This window comes from Arachis stenosperma, chromosome 1 (genome assembly GCF_014773155.1).
Source record: "Arachis stenosperma cultivar V10309 chromosome 1, arast.V10309.gnm1.PFL2, whole genome shotgun sequence".
Taxonomy (NCBI): domain Eukaryota; kingdom Viridiplantae; phylum Streptophyta; class Magnoliopsida; order Fabales; family Fabaceae; genus Arachis; species Arachis stenosperma.
Window position 1 is genome coordinate 38,535,809 of NC_080377.1, and position 18,874 is coordinate 38,554,682.

At 39.3% G+C, this 18,874-nt stretch overlaps 1 non-coding gene across 1 annotated transcript; it reads right to left on the reverse strand.

Moving 5' to 3' along the window:
* Positions 1-8,374: 8,374 nt before the first annotated feature.
* Positions 8,375-8,482, reverse strand: LOC130947684 (small nucleolar RNA R71). Its single transcript, XR_009072768.1, has one exon. It is a non-coding gene; the product is annotated as a small nucleolar RNA R71 (small nucleolar RNA).
* Between the last annotated feature and the right edge of the window lie 10,392 nt (positions 8,483-18,874).

Genomic DNA, 18,874 nt, shown 5'->3' on the forward strand with positions numbered 1-18,874 from the left:
ATACTTGGATTTTAGTCCGGAGAGTGTGAGGGTGGCGTTCAACTTGCCTATGATGCAAGGAGATGAGCATCCTTATACAAGAAGGGTCAACTTTGATCAAAGGTTGGACCAAGTCCTCACAATCATATGTGAAGAGGGCGCACAATGGAAGCAAGATTCAAGAGGAAAGCCGGTTCAATTAAGAAGGCATGACCTCAAGCCCGTGGCTAGAGGATGGTTAGAGTTCATACAACGCTCAATCATCCCCACTAGCAACCGGTCCGAAGTTACCATAGACCGGGCTATCATGATCTATAGCATCATGATTGGAGAAGAAGTGGAAGTTCATGAGGTCATAGCCCAAGAACTCTACAAGGTGGCGGATAAGTCCTCTACCTTAGCAAGGTTAGCCTTTCCTCACCTCATTTGTCACCTCTGTTATTCAGTTGGAGTTGACATAGAGGGAGATACCCCCATTGATGAGGATAAGCCCATCACCAAGAAAAGGATGGAGTACACAAGAGACCCCTCTCATCAAGAGATCCCTGAGATGCCTCAAGGGATGCACTTTCCTCCACAAAACTATTGGGAGCAACTGAACACCTCCCTAGGAGAGTTGAGTTCCAACATGGGACAACTAAGGGTGGAGCATCAAGAACACTCCATCATCCTTCATGAAATTAGAGAAGACCAAAGAATAATGAGGGAGGAGCAACAAAGACAAGGAAGAGACATTGAGGAGCTCAAGCACTCCATAGGATCTTCAAGAGGAAGAAAGAGCCGCCATCACTAAGGTGGACCCGTTCTTTGATTTCCTTGTTCTTTATTCCTCTATTTTTCGGATTTTATGCTTATGTTTATCCATGTTTGTGTCTTGTGATCATTAGTGTCTTAGTGTCTATGCCTTAAAGTTATGAATGTCCTATGAATCCATCACCTTTCTTGAATAAAAACGTGCTTAATTGAAAAGGAAAGAATTGCATGAATTCTGAATTTTATAATAGTTTAATTAATTTGATGTGGTGGCAACACTTTTGTTCTCTGAATGTATGCTTGAACAGTGCATATGTCTTTTGAATTTGTGGTTCATGAATGTTGGCTCTTGAAAGAATGATGAAAAAGGAGACATGTTACTGAGGATCTGAAAAATCATTAAAAATGATTCTTGAAGCAAGAAAAGAAGGAAGCAAACGAAAAAAAAAAACCGAAAAAAAAAAGAAAAAAAAAAGAGAGAAAGAAATAAAGTTGTGATCCAAGGCAATAAGAGTGTGCTTAAGAACCCTGGACACCTCTAATTGGGGACTTTAGCAAAGCTGAGTCACAATCTGAAAAGGTTCACCCAATTATGTGTCTGTGGCATGTATGTATCCGGTGGTAATACTGGAAGACAGAGTGCTTTGGGCCACAGCCAAGACTCAATAAATAGCTATGTTCAAGAATCATCATACTTTACTAGGAGAGTCATTAACACTATCTGGATTCTAAGTTCCTAAAGAAGCCAATCATTCTGAATTACAAGGGATAGAGTGAGATGCCAAAACTATTCAGAGACAAAAAGCTAAAAGCCCCGCTCATCTAATTAATACTGATCTTCATAGATGTTTTTGGAGTTCATTGCATATTCTCTTCTTTTTATCTTATTTGATCTTCAGTTGCTTGAGGACAAGCAACAATTTAAGTTTGGTGTTGTGATGAGCGGATAATTTGTATGCTTTTTGGCATTATTTTTAGTATGTTTTTAGTATGATCTAGTTAGTTTTTAGTATATTTTTATTAGTTTTTAGTTAAAATTCACTTTTCTGGACTTTACTATGAGTTTGTGTGTTTTTCTGTGATTTCAGGTATTTTCTGGCTGAAATTGAGGGATCTGAGCAAAAATCTGATCCAGAGACTCAAAAGGACTGCAGATGCTGTTGGATTCTGACCTCCCTGCACTCGAAGTGGATTTTCTGGAGCTACAGAAGCCCAATTGGCGCGCTCTCAACGGTGTTGGAAAGTAGACATCCTGGGCTTTCCAGCAATATATAATAGTCCATACTTTGCCCAAGATTTGATGGCCCAAACCGGCGTTCAAAGTCACCTCAAGAAATTCCAGCGTTAAACGCCGGAACTGGCACCTAATTGGGAGTTAAACGCCCAAACTGGCACTAAAGCTGGCGTTTAACTCCAAGAAGAGTCTCTACACGAAAATGCTTCATTGCTCAGCCCAAGCACACACCAAGTGGTCCCGGAAGTGGATTTTTATGTCATTTACTCATTTCTGTACACCTTAGGTTACTAGTTTTTCTATAAGTAGGACCTTTTACTATTGTATTAAGAATCTTCGGATCTTTGGAACCTTTCTCTAGAGATCTTTTGATCACTTTGGGAGGCTGGCCATTCGGCCATGCCTAGACCTTGTTCTTATGTATTTTCAACGGTGGAATTTCTACACACCATAGATTAAGGTGTGGAGCTCTGCTGTACCTCGAGTATTAATGCAATTACTATTGTTCTTCTATTCAATTCCGCTTGTTCTTTGTCCAAGATATCACTTGTTCTTCAACTTGATGAAGGTGATGATTGACGCCCATCACCATTCTCACCCATGAACAAGGTGACTGACAACCACTCTTGTTCTACACGCATCTGAGGCTTAGTGAATATCTCTTGGATTCCTGATTGCACGATGCATGGTTGATCGCCTGACAACCGAGTGCTCGCCTGACAAACGAGCCAACCATTCCGTGAGATCAGAGTCTTCGTGGTATAGGCAAGAACTGATGGCGGCATTCAAGAGAATCCGGAAGGTCTAACCTTGTCTATGGTATTCTGAGTAGGATTCAATGATTGAATGACTGTGACGTGCTTCAAACTCCTAGCAGGCTAGGGCGTTAGTGACAGACGCAAAAGTATCAATGGATATTATTCCGGCCTGAACGAGAACCGACAGATGATTAGCCTATGCTGTGACAGAGCATCAGGGACGTATTTTCACTGAGAGGATGGGAGGTAGCTGCTGACAACAGTGAAACCCTACACGAGCTTGCCATGGAAAGGAGTAAGAAGGATTGGATGAAGGCAGTAGGAAAGCAGAGAGACGGAAGGGAAGGCATCTTCATGCGCTTATCTGAAGTTCCTACCAATGAATTACATAAGTATCACTATCTTTATCTTTTTTGTTATTTTCTTTCATCATCATACACATTTGAGTTTGCCTGACTAAGATTTACAAGATGACCATAGCTTGCTTCAATGCTAACAATCTCCGTGGGATCGACCCTTACTCACGTAAGGTATTACTTGGACGACCCAGTGCACTTGCTGGTTAGTTGTGCGAAGTTGTGTAATGCCATGGAATTGAACTACCAAGTTTTTGGAGTTCATGACCGGGGATTATGAGAGTTGTGAAAAGTATTGTTCACAATTTCGCGCACCAGTACACGGTCCTCTGTTAGGGCCCTTCTTTGGGCTTTCCTGTTGACTTGGCCGAGCTCTCTGAGAAGAGGTCGGGTCGTCCTGACCTGAAGAGGTCGGTCGCTTTGTCTGTAGAACATCCCAGGTCGGACAGCTCGACCTAGGGTATGAACAAGTATGTTGGCTCTTGGAAGAACAATGGATTTAGAGAAGTATTATTAGTTCTTTGAAAAATAAAAAATATTGATTCTTGAAGCAAGAAAAAGTAGCAGAAAGAAAAAGAAAAATAAAAAGAAAAAAAATAAAAATCTAGCAACTCTTTCGAAAAAAAAGGGAAAAGATGAAGAAAAATCCAAACGCTAAAAAGAAAAAAGGCAACAACAAGGATCCAAGACTTTGAGCATCAATGGTTAAGAGGGTCACAAGTTAGCCTAAAAGGTTCAAATGAGCTACTATCCTTAACTAAATACTTGTGGTGTGAAGGTGTCAAGTCAAAGGCTTGAAACTGAGTAGTTAAAGTCGTGATCCAAAGCAAAAAGAGTACACATAAAACTCTGGGCACCACTGTCTGGGAGTTTAAGCAAAGCTAAAGTCAAATCCAATGGGTTCCCCAGTTAAGTGCCTGTGGCGTTTATGTATCCGGTGGTAATACAGGAAAACAAAATGCTTAGAGTCACGTCACCGCTAGGCTAAAAAAGAAGCTGTGTTCAACAATCAAGAAGAGCTAAACTAAGAGAATAAATAATATCATCTGGATTCAAGTTCCATGGGATGCCAATATTTCTAAGCTTCAAAGGAAAGTGGGATGCCAAAACTGTTCAGAAGTAAAGAGTTAAGAGCCCCACTTATCTAATTGGAACTGAGCTTCATTGATCATTCTGATACTTACTGTATTCTTCTCTTCCATTGGTCCTACCTTGTTTCTGGTTGCTTGAGAACAAGCAATAGTTTAAGTTTGGTGTTATGATGAGCAGATATTTTATACACTTTTTGGCATCATTTTCTCAGTGTTTTTAGTATGTTTTGTTAAGTTTTATTATGTTTTAATAGGTTTTAGTGCAAAATTCACATTTTTGGATTCTACTGTGAGTTTTTGTATTTTCTTATGATTTCAGGTAAATTCTGGCTGAAATTGACGAGTTTTTGCAAAGTCCGATTCAGAGGCAAGGAAAGCATAGCAAATGTTGTCAGATTCTGACCTCCGTACATTCAAATGAGCATTTTTGGAGCTACAGAGGTCCGAATGACACGTTCTTAATGGCGTTGGAAAGGTAACTGATGAGCGGATAATTTATACGCTTTTTGGCATTGTTTTTACATAGTTTTTAATATGATTTAGTTAGTTTTTAGTATATTTTTATTAGTTTTTAAGCAAAATTCACATTTCTAGACTTTACTATGAGTTTGTATGTTTTTTTTTGTGATTTTAGGTATTTTCTGGCTGAAATTGAGGGACCTGAGCAAAAATCTAATTCAGATGCTGAAGAAGGACTGCTGATGCTGTTGGATTCTGACCTCCCTGCACTCGAAATGGATATTTTGGAGCTAAAGAAATCCAAATGGCGCGCCCTTAATTGTGTTGGAAAGTAGACATCCAGGGCTTTCCAGCAATATATAATAGTCCATACTTTGCCCGAGTTTAGATGACGCAAAATGGCGTTTAACGTCAACTTTCTGCCTATTCTCGCGTTAAACGCTAGAAACAAGTTACAAACTGGCGTTTAACTCCAAGGAAGATCTCTACACGTGAAAGCTTCAATGCTCAGCCCAAGCACATACCAAGTGGGCCCGGAAGTGGATTTTTGCATCATTTACTTATTTCTGTAACCCTAGTAACTAGTCAAATATAAATAGAACTTTTTACTATTGTACTAGGGATCTTTGATCTGTTTTATGCTATCTTAGACTTTTATGGGGGCTGGCCATTCGGCCATGCCTGGACCATTATCACTTATGTATTTTCAACGGTGGAGTTTCTACACACCATAGATTAAGGTGTGGAGCTCTGCTGTTCCTCGAGTATTAATGTAAAGTACTACTGTTTTCTATTCAGTTCATGCTTATTCTTGTTCTAAGATATTCATTCACACACAAGAACATGATGAATGTGATGATTATGTGACATTCATCACCATTCTCACTTATGAACGCGTGATTGACAACCACTTCCGTTCTACATGAAGACAAGCTTGAATGTATATCTCTTGGGTTTTTAATCAACGATTCACATCGACTCCCCTCTGACAATGGGGCATCTGAATCCGAAATTAGAGTCTTCGTGGTATAGGCTAGAATCCATTGGCAGCATTCTTGAGATCCAGAAAGTCTAAACCTTGTTTGTGGTATTTCGAGTAGGATCTGGGATAGGATGACTGTGACGAGCTTCAAACTCGCGACTATAGGGCGTGGTGACAGACGTAAAAGGATAGTAAATCCTATTCCTACATGATCGAGAACCAACAGCTGATTAGCCATACGATATCTGTGCATGGTATTTTTCATCCGAGACAAGCAATCCGACAGTTGATTAGCCGTACAGAAACCGTAGAGGACCATTTTCACTGAGAAGACGGGAAGTAGCCATTGACAACGGTGACGCCCAACATACAGCTTGCCATGGAAATGAGTATGAAGGATTGGATGAAAGCAGTAGGAAAGCAGAGACTCAGAAGGGATAAAGCATCTCCATACACATATCTGAAATTCCCACCAATGAATTACATAAGTATCTCTATCTTTATTTTATGTTTTATTTATCTTTTAAATTATTAAAACTCCATAACCATTTGAATCTGCCTGACTGAGATTTACAAGGTGACCATAGCTTGCTTCAAGCAGACAATCTCCGTGGGATCAATCCTTACTCACGTAAGGTTTATAACTTGGATGACCCAGTGCACTTGCTGGTTAGTTGTGCGAAGTTATGAAAAAGAGTGACATTACAATTGTGCGTACCAAGTTGTTGGCGCCATTGAGATCACAATTTCATGCACCAAGTTTTTGGCGCCGTTGCCGGGGATTGTTCGAGTTTGGACAACTGACGGTTCATCTTGTTGCTCAGATTAGGTAATTTTCTTTTTGTTTTAACCATTATTTTATTTTCAAAAAGTTTTCAAAAATCTTTCAAAATTTTTCTTCTTTTTCATTTTTCCAAAAAGATATTTTCAAAAAATCCAAAAAATTTTATAAAATCATAAAATCAAAAATATTTTTGTGTTTCTTGTTGAGTCTTGAGTCAAATTTCTAAGTTTAGTATCAATTGCATGCTTTTATTTTCCTAAAATTTTTGAAAAAATCATGCATGGTGTTCTTCATGATCTTCAAGTTGTTCTTGATAAGTCTCCTTGTTTGATCTTTAAATTTTCTTATTTTGAGTCTTTTCTTGTTTTTCATATGTATTCTTGAATTCTTAGTGTCCAAACATGAAAAATCTTTAAGTTTGGTGTCTTGCATGTTTTCCTTTTCTTGAAAATTTTTCAAAAATAAGTTCTTGATGTTCATCATGATCTTCAAAGTGTTCTTGGTGCTCATCTTGACATTCACAGTGTTCTTGCATGCATTAGTTGTTTTGATTCATGATTTTTATGTTTTGCTTCAAATTGGTGTTTTTCTCTCTCGTCATTAAAAATTCAAAAATCAAATCTTTTCCATTTTTCTTTAATATTTTCGAAAATTTAAAAAAAAATTGATTTTCAAAATTTTTTTTTAATTTCATTTCAAAATTTCAAAAACTTTACTAACAACTAATGTGATTGATTCAAAAATTTGAAGTTTGTTACTTTTTTGTTAAGAAATGTTCAATCTTTAAATTCTAGAATTATATCTTTTAGTTTCTTGTTAGTCAAGTAATCAATTTTAATTTTAAAAGTCAGATCTTTTTAACTTCCTTTTTAAATGTTTTTCAAAATAAATTTCGATCATATCTTTTTAAACATATCTTTTTCAAAATCAATTTCAAAAATCATTTCTAACTTCCTATCTTTTCAAAATTGATTTTCAAATCTTTTTCAACTAACTAATTGATTTTTTTGTTTGTTTTACTATTTCTTATCTTTTTCAAAACCACCTAACTACTTTTCTCTCTCTAATTTTCGAAAATTCCTCACCCTTTTTCAAAATTCTTTTTAATTAACTAATTGTTTTAAAATTTAATTTTAATTTTATTTCTTCTCCTAATTTTCGAAACTAACATCATAAATAAAATAAAAACAAAAATATTTCTCTTTTCTCTTCTTAATTATATTCGAATTCTTTCTCTCTCTCTCTCTCATCTCCTTCTATTTATTTATTTATTTACTAACACTTCTATTCATCTTAAAATTCGAACCTTCTTTTCCTCTCTGTGTTCGAATTTTTCTCTTCTCCTTTTTCTATTCTTTTCTTCTTCTACTCACATAAAGGAATCTCTATACTGTGACATAGAGGATTCCTCTTCCTTTTCTGTTCTCTTTTTTTTCACATGAGCAGGAGCAATGATAAGAACATTCTTGTTGAAGCTGATCCGGAACCTAAAAGGACTCTGAAGAGGAAGCTAAGAGAAGCTAAAACACAACACTCTGAAGAGGACTTTACTGAAATTTTTGAAAAAGAAGTAGAGATGGCCGAACCCAATAACAATGGTGGAGGTGCAAGAAAGATGCTTGGTGACTTTACTGCACCAAATTCCAACTTCCATGGAAGAAGCACCTAAATCCCTACCATTGGAGCAAACAATTTTGAGCTAAAGCCTCAATTAGTTTCTCTGATGCAACAGAATTGCAAGTTTCATGGACTTCCATCAGAAGATCCTTTCCAGTTCTTAACTGAATTCTTGCATATCTGTGACACTGTTAAGACCAATGGAGTTGATCCTGAGGTCTACAAGCTTATGCTTTTCCCTTTTGCTGTAAGAGACAGAGCTAGAACATGGTTGGACTCTCAGCCTAGAGATAGCCTGAACTCTTGGGATAAGCTGGTCACGACTTTCTTAGCCAAGTTCTTTCCTCCTCAAAAGCTGAGCAAGCTTAGAGTGGATGTTCAAACCTTCAGACAGAAAGAAGGTGAATCCCTCTATGAAGCTTGGGAGAGATATAAACAACTGACCAAACAGTGTCCTTCTGACATGCTTTCAAAATGGACCATCCTTGATATATTCTATGATGGTCTATTTGAATTGTCTAAGATGTCATTGGACCATTCTGCAGGTGGATCTGTTCACCTGAAGAAAACGCCTGTAGAAGCTTAGGAACTCATTGATATGGTTGCAAATAACCAGTTCATGTACACTTTTGAAAGGAATCCTATGAGTAATAGGATGCCTCAAAGGAATGGAGTTCTTGAAATTGATGCTCTGAATGCCATATTGGCTCAGAACAAAATGTTGACTCAGCAAGTCAATATGATTTCTCAGAGTCTGAATGGTTTGCAAAATGCATCCAGCAGTACTAAAGAAGCATCTTCTGAAGAAGAAGCTTATGATCATGAGAACCCTGCAATGGCAGAGGTAAATTACATAGGTGAAGCCAATGGAAACACCTATAATCCCTCATGGAGAAATCATCCAAATTTCTCATGGAAGATCAACAAAAGCCTCAGCAAGACTTTAATAATGGTGGAAGAAACATGTATAGAAATAGCAAGCCTTCTCCATCATCCTCTCAGCAACAGACAGAGAATTCTGAGCAGAGCCCCTCTAGCTTAGCAAACATAGTCTCTAATCTATCTATGGCCACTCTAAATTTCATGAATGAAACAAGGTCCTCCATTAGAAATCTGGAGGCACAAGTGGGCCAGCTGAGTAAAAGAGTCACTGAAACTCCTCCTAGTACTCTCCCAAGCAATACAGAAGAGAACCCAAAAAGAGAGTGCAAGGCCATAACCTTACTTGGTGTGGCCGAATGCACAGAGGAGGAGGAGGACGTGAATCCCAGTGAAGAAGACCTCATTGGACATCCTCTATACAAAAAGGAGTTCCCAATTGAAGAATCTAAGGAATCTGAGGCTCACCTAGAGACCATAGAGATTCCATTGAACCTCCTTTTACCATTCATGAGCTCTGACGACTATTCATCTTCTGAAGAAGATGAAGACATTGTTGAAGGGCAAGTTGCTCAGTATTTAGGAGTAATCATGAAGCTGAATGCCAAGCTATTTGGTAATGAGACTTGGGAGGATGAGCCTTCATTGCTCATTAATGAACTGAATACCTAGGTTCATCACACTTTACCTCAAAAGAAACAGGATCCTGGTAAATTCTTAATTCCTTGTACCATAGGCACCATGACCTTTGAGAAGGCTCTGTGTGACCTGGGGTCAGGCATAAACTTAATGCCACTTTTTGTAATGGAGAAACTGGGAATCTTTGAGGTATAGACTGCCAAATTCTCATTAGAGATGACAGACAAATCTATGAAAAAGGCTTATGGACAGGTAGAGGACGTGCTATTAAAGGTCAAAGGCCTTTACATCCCTACCGAATTTATAATCCTAGACAATGGGAAGGATGAGGATGAATCCATCATCCTTGGAAGACCCTTCCTAGCCACAACAAAAGCTGTGATTGATGTGGTTAGAGGAGAGTTGATCCTTCAATTGAATGAGGACTACCTTATGTTTAAAACTCAAGGATCTCCCTCTGTAACCATGGAGAGGAAGCAAGGAAAGCTTCTCTCAAAGCAGAGTCAACCAGGGCCCCCACAGTCAAACTCTAAGTTTGGTTTTGGGAGGCCACAACTAAACTCTAAGTTTGGTGTTGAACCCCCACATTCAAACTCTAAGTTTGGTGTTGGGAGGTTCCAACAATACTCTGAACATCTGTGAAGCTCCATGAGAGCTCACTGTCAAGCTATTGACATTAAAGAAGCGCTTATTGGGAGGCAACCCAATTTTACTTTTCTATGTTAGTTTCTTTTTTTTAGGTTGATGATCATGTGGAGTCTCAAAAACAACTGCAAAAATTAAAGAAAAATAAAAAACAACATTAAAAATAGCACATCCTAGAGGAGAAACTTACTGACATTTAAACGCCAGTAAGGGTAGCAGAATGGGCGTTTAACGCGCAGTCTGGCACCCTTCTGGACGTTAAACGCCAGAAACAAGCACCAAACTGGCGTTAAACACTAGAAACAGGCTACAATCTGGCGTTAAACGCCAGAAACAGGTTGCAGCCTAGCGTTTTACGCTAGAAAAGGAATAAAAGTTGGAGTTTAACGCCACAAACAAGCAGCAATCTGGCGTTAAACGCCAGGATTGCACTGTAAGGGTGTTTACACGCCTAATAGGAGCAGGGATGATACATCCTTGACCCCTCAGGATCTGTGGACCCCACAGGATCCCTACCTACACTCCCACAACACTCTTCCCTAAACTTCACTCTTCCCCATCACCCCTTCACCAATCACCTCCATATCTCTTCCCCCAAAAACCCCACCTACCTCACTTTTAAATTCAAACACTTTTCCCTCCCAAACCCAACCCTAATGACCGAATCCTAACCCTCTCCTCACCCCTATATAAACCCCTCACTACTCCTTCATATTCACACAACACATACACCTTTCCACCATCTTGGCCGAATTCACTTCTCCCTCTATCTCCTCCATTTTTCTTCTTCTTCCCCTTCTTTCTTTCTTCTTTTGCTCGAAGACGAGCAAACCTTTTAAGTTTGGTGTGGTAAAATCATTACTTTTTCTTTTTCCATAACCATTTATGGCACCTAAGGTCGGAGAAACCTCTAGAAAGAGGAAAGGGAAGGCAAAAGCTTCCACCTCCGAGTCATGAAAGATGGATAGATTCATCTCAAAGGTCCATCAAGACCACTTCTATGAAGTTGTGACCAAGAAGAAGGTGATCCCTAAGGTCCCTTTCATGCTCAAAAAAGAATAAGTATCCAGAGATCTGACATGAAATCCGAAGAAGAGGTTGGGAAGTTCTCACCAACCCCATTCAACAAATAAGAATCTTAATGGTTCAAGAGTTCTATGCTAATGCATGGATCACTAGGAACCATGATCAAAGTATGAACCCGAATCCAAAGAATTGGCTTACAATGGTTCGGGGGAAATACTTAGATTTCAGTCCGAAAAATGTAAGGTTGGTGTTCCACTTGCCAATTATGCAAGAAAACGCACGCCCCTACACTAGAAGGGTCAACTTTGATCAAAGGTTGGACCAAATCCTCATGGACATATGTGTGGAAGGAGCTCAATGAAAAAGAGACTCAAGAGACAATCCGGTTCAATTGAGAAGACCGGACCTTAAGCCTGTGGCTAGAAGATGGTTGGAGTTCATCCAACGCTCCATCATTCCTACTAGCAACCGATATAAAGTAACTGTGGATCGGCCATCATGATCCATAGTATCATGATTGGGGAGGAAGTAGAAGTTCATGAGATCATACCTCTAGAACTCTACAAGGTGGCTGACAAGTCATCCACCTTGGCAAGGTTAGCCTTTCCTCATCTCATTTGTCATCTATGCAATTTGGCTGGAATTGACATAGAAGGAGACATCCTTATTGAAGAGGACAAGCCCATCACTAAGAAAAGGATGGAGCAAATAAGAGAGCCCATTCATGGACCTCAACAAGAGCATGAGGAAGATCCTCATCAAGAAATCCCTGAGATGCCTCAAGGGATGCAATTTCCTCCACACAACTATTGGGAGCAACTCAACACCTCTTTGGAAGGCTTGAGTTATAACATGGACCAACTAAGGGTGGAGCACCAAGAGCACTCTATCATTCTCCATGAGATTAGAGAAGATCAAAGAGTTATGAGGGAGGAGCAACAAAGGCAAGGAAGAGACATAGAGGAGCTCAAGAGAACCATTGGTTCTTCAAGAGGAAGACGCCACCCTCACTAAGGTGGACTCATTCCTTAATCTCCTTGTCTATTTATTTTTCTATTTTCGGTTCTGAGCTTTATGATTGGCTATGTTTTGTGTCTTTATTACACGATCATTAGTGTCTAGTGTCTATGTCTTAAGGCTATGAATAACTTCATGAATCCTTCACCTCTCTTAAATGAAAAATGTGCTTAATTACAAAAGAAAATGAAGTACTTGGATTTCAAATTTTATCTTGAAATTAGTTTAATTATTTTAATTTGGTGGCAATACTTTTTATTTTCTGAATGAATGCTTGAACAGTGCATATTTTTTATAGTGAAGTTTATGAATGTTAAAATTATTGGCTCTTGAAAGAATGATGAACAAAGACAAATGTTATTGATAATCTGAAAAATCATGAAATTGATTCTTGAAGCAAGAAAAAGCAGTGAAAAAAAAGTGGCAAAAAAAAGAGAGAAAAAGAAAGAAAAAGAAAAAGCAAGCAGAAAAAGCCAATAGCCCTTTAAACCAAAAGGCAAGGGTAAAAGGGATCCAAGGCTTTGAGCATTAATGGATAGGAGGGCCCAAGGAAATAAAATCCAGGCCTAATTGGCTAAATCAAGCTATTTCTAACCATGTGCTTGTGTCATGAAGGTCCAAGTGAAAAGCTTGAGACTGAGTGGTTAAATTCGTGATCCAAAACAAAAAGAGTGTGCTTAAGAACTCTGGACACCTCTAACTGGGGACTTTAGCAAAGCTGAGTCACAATCTGAAAAGGTTCACCCAGTTATGTGTCTGTGGCATTTATGTATCCGGTGGTAATACTGGAAAACAAAGTGCTTAGGGCTACGGCCAAGACTCATAAAGTAGCTGTGTTTAAGAATCAACATACTGAACTAGGAGAATCAATAACACTATCTAAAATTCTGATTTCCTATAGATGCCAATCATTCTGAATTTCAAAGGAAAAAGTGAGATGCCAAAACTGTTCAGAAGCAAAAAGCTACTAGCCCCGCTCATCTAATTGGGACTAAGTTTCATTGATATTGTGAGATTCATTGTATATTCTCTTTTTTTATCCTATTTTTTTTCAGTTGCTTGGGGACAAGCAACAATTTAAGTTTGGTGTTGTGATGAGCGGATAATTTATACGCTTTTTGGCATTATTTTTATATAGTTTTTAATATGATTTAGTTAGTTTTTAGTATATTTTTTTTAGTTTTTAAGCAAAATTCACATTTCTGGAATTTACTATGAATTTGTGTATTTTTTTGTGATTTTAGGTATTTTCTGGCTGAAATTGAGGGACCTGAGCAAAAATCTGATTCAGAGGCTGAAGAAGGACTGCTGATGCTGTTGGATTCTGACCTCCCTGCACTCGAAATGGATTTTTTGGCGCTACAGAAATTCAAATGGCGCTCTCTTAATTGTGTTGGAAAGTAGACATCTAGGGCTTTCCAGCAATATATAATAGTTTATATTTTTTTCGAGTTTAGACGATGCAAACTGGCGTTTAACGCCAGCTTTCTGCCCTATTCTGGCGTTAAACGCCAGAAACAAGTTGCAAAGCAAAGTTAAATGCCAGAAATAAGTTACACATTGGCCTTTAACTCCAAGGAAGACTTCTACACATGAAAGCTTCAATGCTCAGCCCAAGCACACACCAAGTGGGTCCGGAAGTGGATTTCTGCATCATTTACTTATTTCTGTAACCCTAGTAAATAGTCTGATATAAATAGAACTTTTTACTATTGTACTAGGGATCTTTGATCAGTTTTATGCTATCTTAGACTTTTATGGGGGCTGGCCATTCGGCCATGCCTGGACCATTATCACTTATGTATTTTCAACGGTGGAGTTTCTACACACCATAGATTAAGGTGTGGAGCTCTGCTGTTCCTCGAGTATTAATGCAAAGTACTACTGTTTTCTATTCAGTTCATGCTTATTCTTATTCTAAGATATTCATTCGCACACAAGAACATGATAAATGTGATGATTATGTGACACTCATCACCATTCTCACTTATGAACGCGTGATTGACAACCACTTCCGTTCTACATGAAGACAAGCTTGAATGTATATCTCTTGGGTTTCTAATCAACGATTCACATTGACTCCCCTCTGACAATGGGGCATCTGAATCCAAAATTAGAGTCTTTGTGGTATAGGCTAGAATCCATTGGCAGCATTCTTGAGATCTGGAAAGTCTAAACCTTGTCTGTGGTATTTCGAGTAGGATCTGGGATAGGATGACTGTGACGAGCTTCAAACTCGCGACTATAGGGCGTGGTGATAGACGCAAAAGGATAGTAAATCCTATTCCTACACGATCGAGAACCAACATCTGATTAGCCATACGATATCATCTGTGCATGGTATTTTTCATCCGAGATGAGCAATCCGACAGTTGATTAGTCGTACAGAATCCGTAGAGGACCATTTTCACTGAGAGGATGGGAAGTAGCCATTGACAACGGTGACGTCCAACATACAGCTTGCCATGGAAAGGAGTATGAAGGATTGGATGAAGGCAGTAAGAAAGCAGAGATTCAGAAGGGATAAAGCATATCCATACACTTATCTGAAATACCCACAAATGAATTACATAAGTATTTCTATCTTTATTTTATGTTTTATTTATCTTTTAAATTATTAAAACTTCATAACCATTTGAATCCGCCTAACTGAGATTTACAAGGTGACCATAGCTTGCTTCAAGCCGACAATCTCCGTGGGATCGACCCTTACTCACGTAAGGTTTATTACTTGGACGACCTAGTGCGACCCAGTGCACTTGCTGGTTAGTTGTGCGAAGTTATGAAAAAGAGTGATATTACAATTGTGCGTACCAAGTTGTTGGCGCCATTGAGATCACAATTTCGTGCACCACTAACTTCCAGGGCTTTTCAGCAATATATATTGGTTTATACTTTTCTTTGGAAGGGACTGCCCATATTGGGGGTTGAACGTCTAAATCACCCCCTTTTTGGTGTTCAACGCCCCAAGAGGACCCAAGCCAGCGTTAGTTGAATGCTCAAACCTAGCGTTCAACACCCCAAAGGGAGCACAAGACAGCATGGACATCATTCTAATGGGTGTTCAATGCCCATTCCTCGGGTTAGATGCCAAGCTCAGCCCAAGCACTCAACCAAAGTCGGCCCAGGAGTGGATTTTCACATCTCTAGTCTAGTTTATCCTATTTTTGTACTTCTTAATTATTAGGTTAGTATATATAGGTGAAGATCACCCATGTTTAAGATCTTCAGCCCCTCAGAACATTTGACACATTATTTTCTGTACTGTATGAGCAACTAAACCTCTTAGATTAAGGTTAAGAGCTCTGCTGATTCCTATGAATTAATACAATTGCTTTTCTAGTCCAATAAATGTGTGATTCTATTCTATAATGCATTGTCGTTCTTCATCCTTATGAATCTCGATTCTACATGAGTTCTTTACGAGTCCTGACCCAGATAGTATTGAGCTACAGCTTGAGGATGCATCACGGGTTCCAAGGGAATTATCTGGGCTAACTAGGGTATGTGACATAAAATCTCGTTAGTCAAGGGTAATTAAGGTTCTTGTGGCTTTAAGGGCTAGAATCATAAGAGCATCAGTCTCTAATCCGGAAGACCGACTTGGTCTGTGGCATTTTGAGTAGGATCATCAAGAGATTGATCTAGTTTGTTCGGATGTTTGGTTTGGACCTGAAGAGATTAATGACCAAGACCAATGGCTTAGTCACTTACAGCCTTGCCATTAAAGGAATCATTCATCATTGGAGTTGTGAATACGACGTGTTAATTCAGCAGAAGAAGCATCTCCGAAGCCTTGACTAATCGCTAATTACTGTCTCTACCTATTATTGTTATTGCTTGTCTATGCGCCTACAGCAAACAACAACTATCTTTCTATTTTCCTGACTAAGATTTGTAGAATAACCACAGATTTCTCAATCCAATAATCCTCGTGGGATCGACCCTCACTCACCTGAGGTATTACTTGGATGACCCAGTGTACTTGCCGGTTAAGTTGTGCGGAGTTAAATTTCGCACACCAGCAGCCCATAAGGATCTCGCTGGAGATGGCAGACAAGTCCCTAAAGAGGTCGTATGGAGTGGAGGAAAACGTCTTAGTAAAGGTGATGAGCGGATAATTTGTATGCTTTTTGGCATTGTTTTTAGTATGATTTTAGTATGATCTAGTTAGTTTTTAGTATATTTTTATTAGTTTTTAGTTAAAATTCACTTTTCTGGACTTTACTATGAGTTTGTGTGTTTTTCTGTGATTTCAGGTATTTTCTGGCTGAAATTGAGGGATCTGAGCAAAAATCTGATCCAGAGACTCAAAAGGACTGCAGATGCTGTTGGATTCTGACCTCCCTGCACTCGAAGTGGATTTTCTGGAGCTACAGAAGCCCAATTGGCGCGCTCTCAACGGCGTTGGAAAGTAGACATTCTGGGCTTTCCAGCAATATATAATAGTCCATACTTTGCCCAAGATTTGATGGCCCAAACCGGCGTTCAAAGTCACCTCAAGAAATTCCAGCGTTAAACGCCGGAACTGGCACCTAATTGGGAGTTAAACGCCCAAACTGGCACTAAAGCTGGCGTTTAACTCCAAGAAGAGTCTCTACACGAAAATGCTTCATTGCTCAGCCCAAGCACACACCAAGTGGGCCCGGAAGTGGATTTTTATGTCATTTACTCATTTCTGTACACCTTAGGTTACTAGTTTTTCTATAAGTAGGACCTTTTACTATTGTATTAAGAATCTTCGGATCTTTGGAACCTTTCTCTAGAGATCTTTTGATCACTTTGGGAGGCTGGCCATTCGGCCATGCCTAGACCTTGTTCTTATGTATTTTCAACGGTGGAGTTTCTACACACCATAGATTAAGGTGTGGAGCTCTGCTGTACCTCGAGTATTAATGCAACTACTATTATTCTTCTATTCAATTCCGCTTGTTCTTTGTCCAAGATATCACTTGTTCTTCAACTTGATGAAGGTGATGATTGACGCCCATCACCATTCTCACCCATGAACAAGGTGACTGACAACCACTCTTGTTCTACACGCATCTGAGGCTTAGTGAATATCTCTTGGATTCCTGATTGCACGATGCATGGTTGATCGCCTGACAACCGAGTGCTCGCCTGACAAACGAGCCAACCATTCCGTGAGATCAGAGTCTTCGTGGTATAGGCAAGAACTGATGGCGGCATTCAAGAGAATCCGGAAGGTCTAACCTTGTCTGTGGTATTCTGAGTAGGATTCAAGGATTGAATGACTGTGACGTGCTTCAAACTCCTAGCAGGCTAGGGCGTTAGTGACAGACGCAAAAGTATCAATGGATATTATTCCGGCCTAAACGAGAACCGACAGATGATTAGCCTATGCTGTGACAGAGCATCAGGGACGTATTTTCACTGAGAGGATGGGAGGTAGCTGCTGACAACAGTGAAACCCTACACGAGCTTGCCATGGAAAGGAGTAAGAAGGATTGGATGAAGGCAGTAGGAAAGCAGAGAGACGGAAGGGAAGGCATCTTCATGCGCTTATCTGAAGTTCCTACCAATGAATTACATAAGTATCACTATCTTTATCTTTTATATTATTTTCGTTCATCACCATATCCATTTGAGTTTGCCTGACTAAGATTTACAAGATGACCATAGCTTGCTTCAATGCTAACAATCTCCGTGGGATCGACCCTTACTCACGTAAGGTATTACTTGGACGACTCAGTGCACTTGCTGGTTAGTTGTGCGAAGTTGTGTAATGCCATGGAATTGAACCACCAAGTTTTTGGAGTTCATGACCAGGGATTATGAGAGTTGTGAAAAGTATTGTTCACAATTTCGCGCACCAAAAGGTTAAAGACCTTTACTTCCCTGCAGACTTCATGATACTTGACACTGGAGAGGGAAAAGATGACTCCATCATCCTAGGAAGGCTATTCCTAGCTACTGGGAGAGCCTTGATTGATGTAGAGAGAGGAGAGCTAGTCTTAAGGATGCATGAGGACCATTTAGTGATCAAGATTCCTAAGCCTTGGCCTCTCTCAGAAAAATGTTGTACTAGCATGCAGAGCTCCATGCTCAAACCCTCTCAGTCAGTGGAAAACCATACAGTACCCCCAGACATCAAACCTAATTTTGGTGTTGGGAATTTACCACCCACCATTGAATGAGGAGGCCCTAAGAAGAAGGTGCCCAAGGGATGGAGGAACAAGAAGAAGATTCCTACTAAAGACTTCTCACGTGGCATGAGAGTAGTCTTCACAATAAGTCCAGTCATACCACACATTGTAAATCGGATCCTGTCTCTAGAGCATGTTCCACAAACTAACCGGCAAGTGCACCGGGTCGTACCAAGTAGTACCTCAGGTGAATGGGGGTCGATACCACGAGGATTGATGGATTAAGCAATAATGGTCAAGTGATTTTGCTTAGTTAGACAAACAGAAAATGGTGTTTTAAGAGTTCAAATGCATTAACAGTAAATTCAGGAGATCAGAAAACAAGCAATAAACAAGTTATGAATGATATATGGAGAAACAGTTAAGGCTTCAGACTTATCTATTTTTTGGATTGACTTTTCTTACTAACTATTTTAATCATGCAAGATTTAATTCATGGCAAACTATAAGTGACTAAACCCTAATTCCGTAGACCTTTTTAGTCTCCT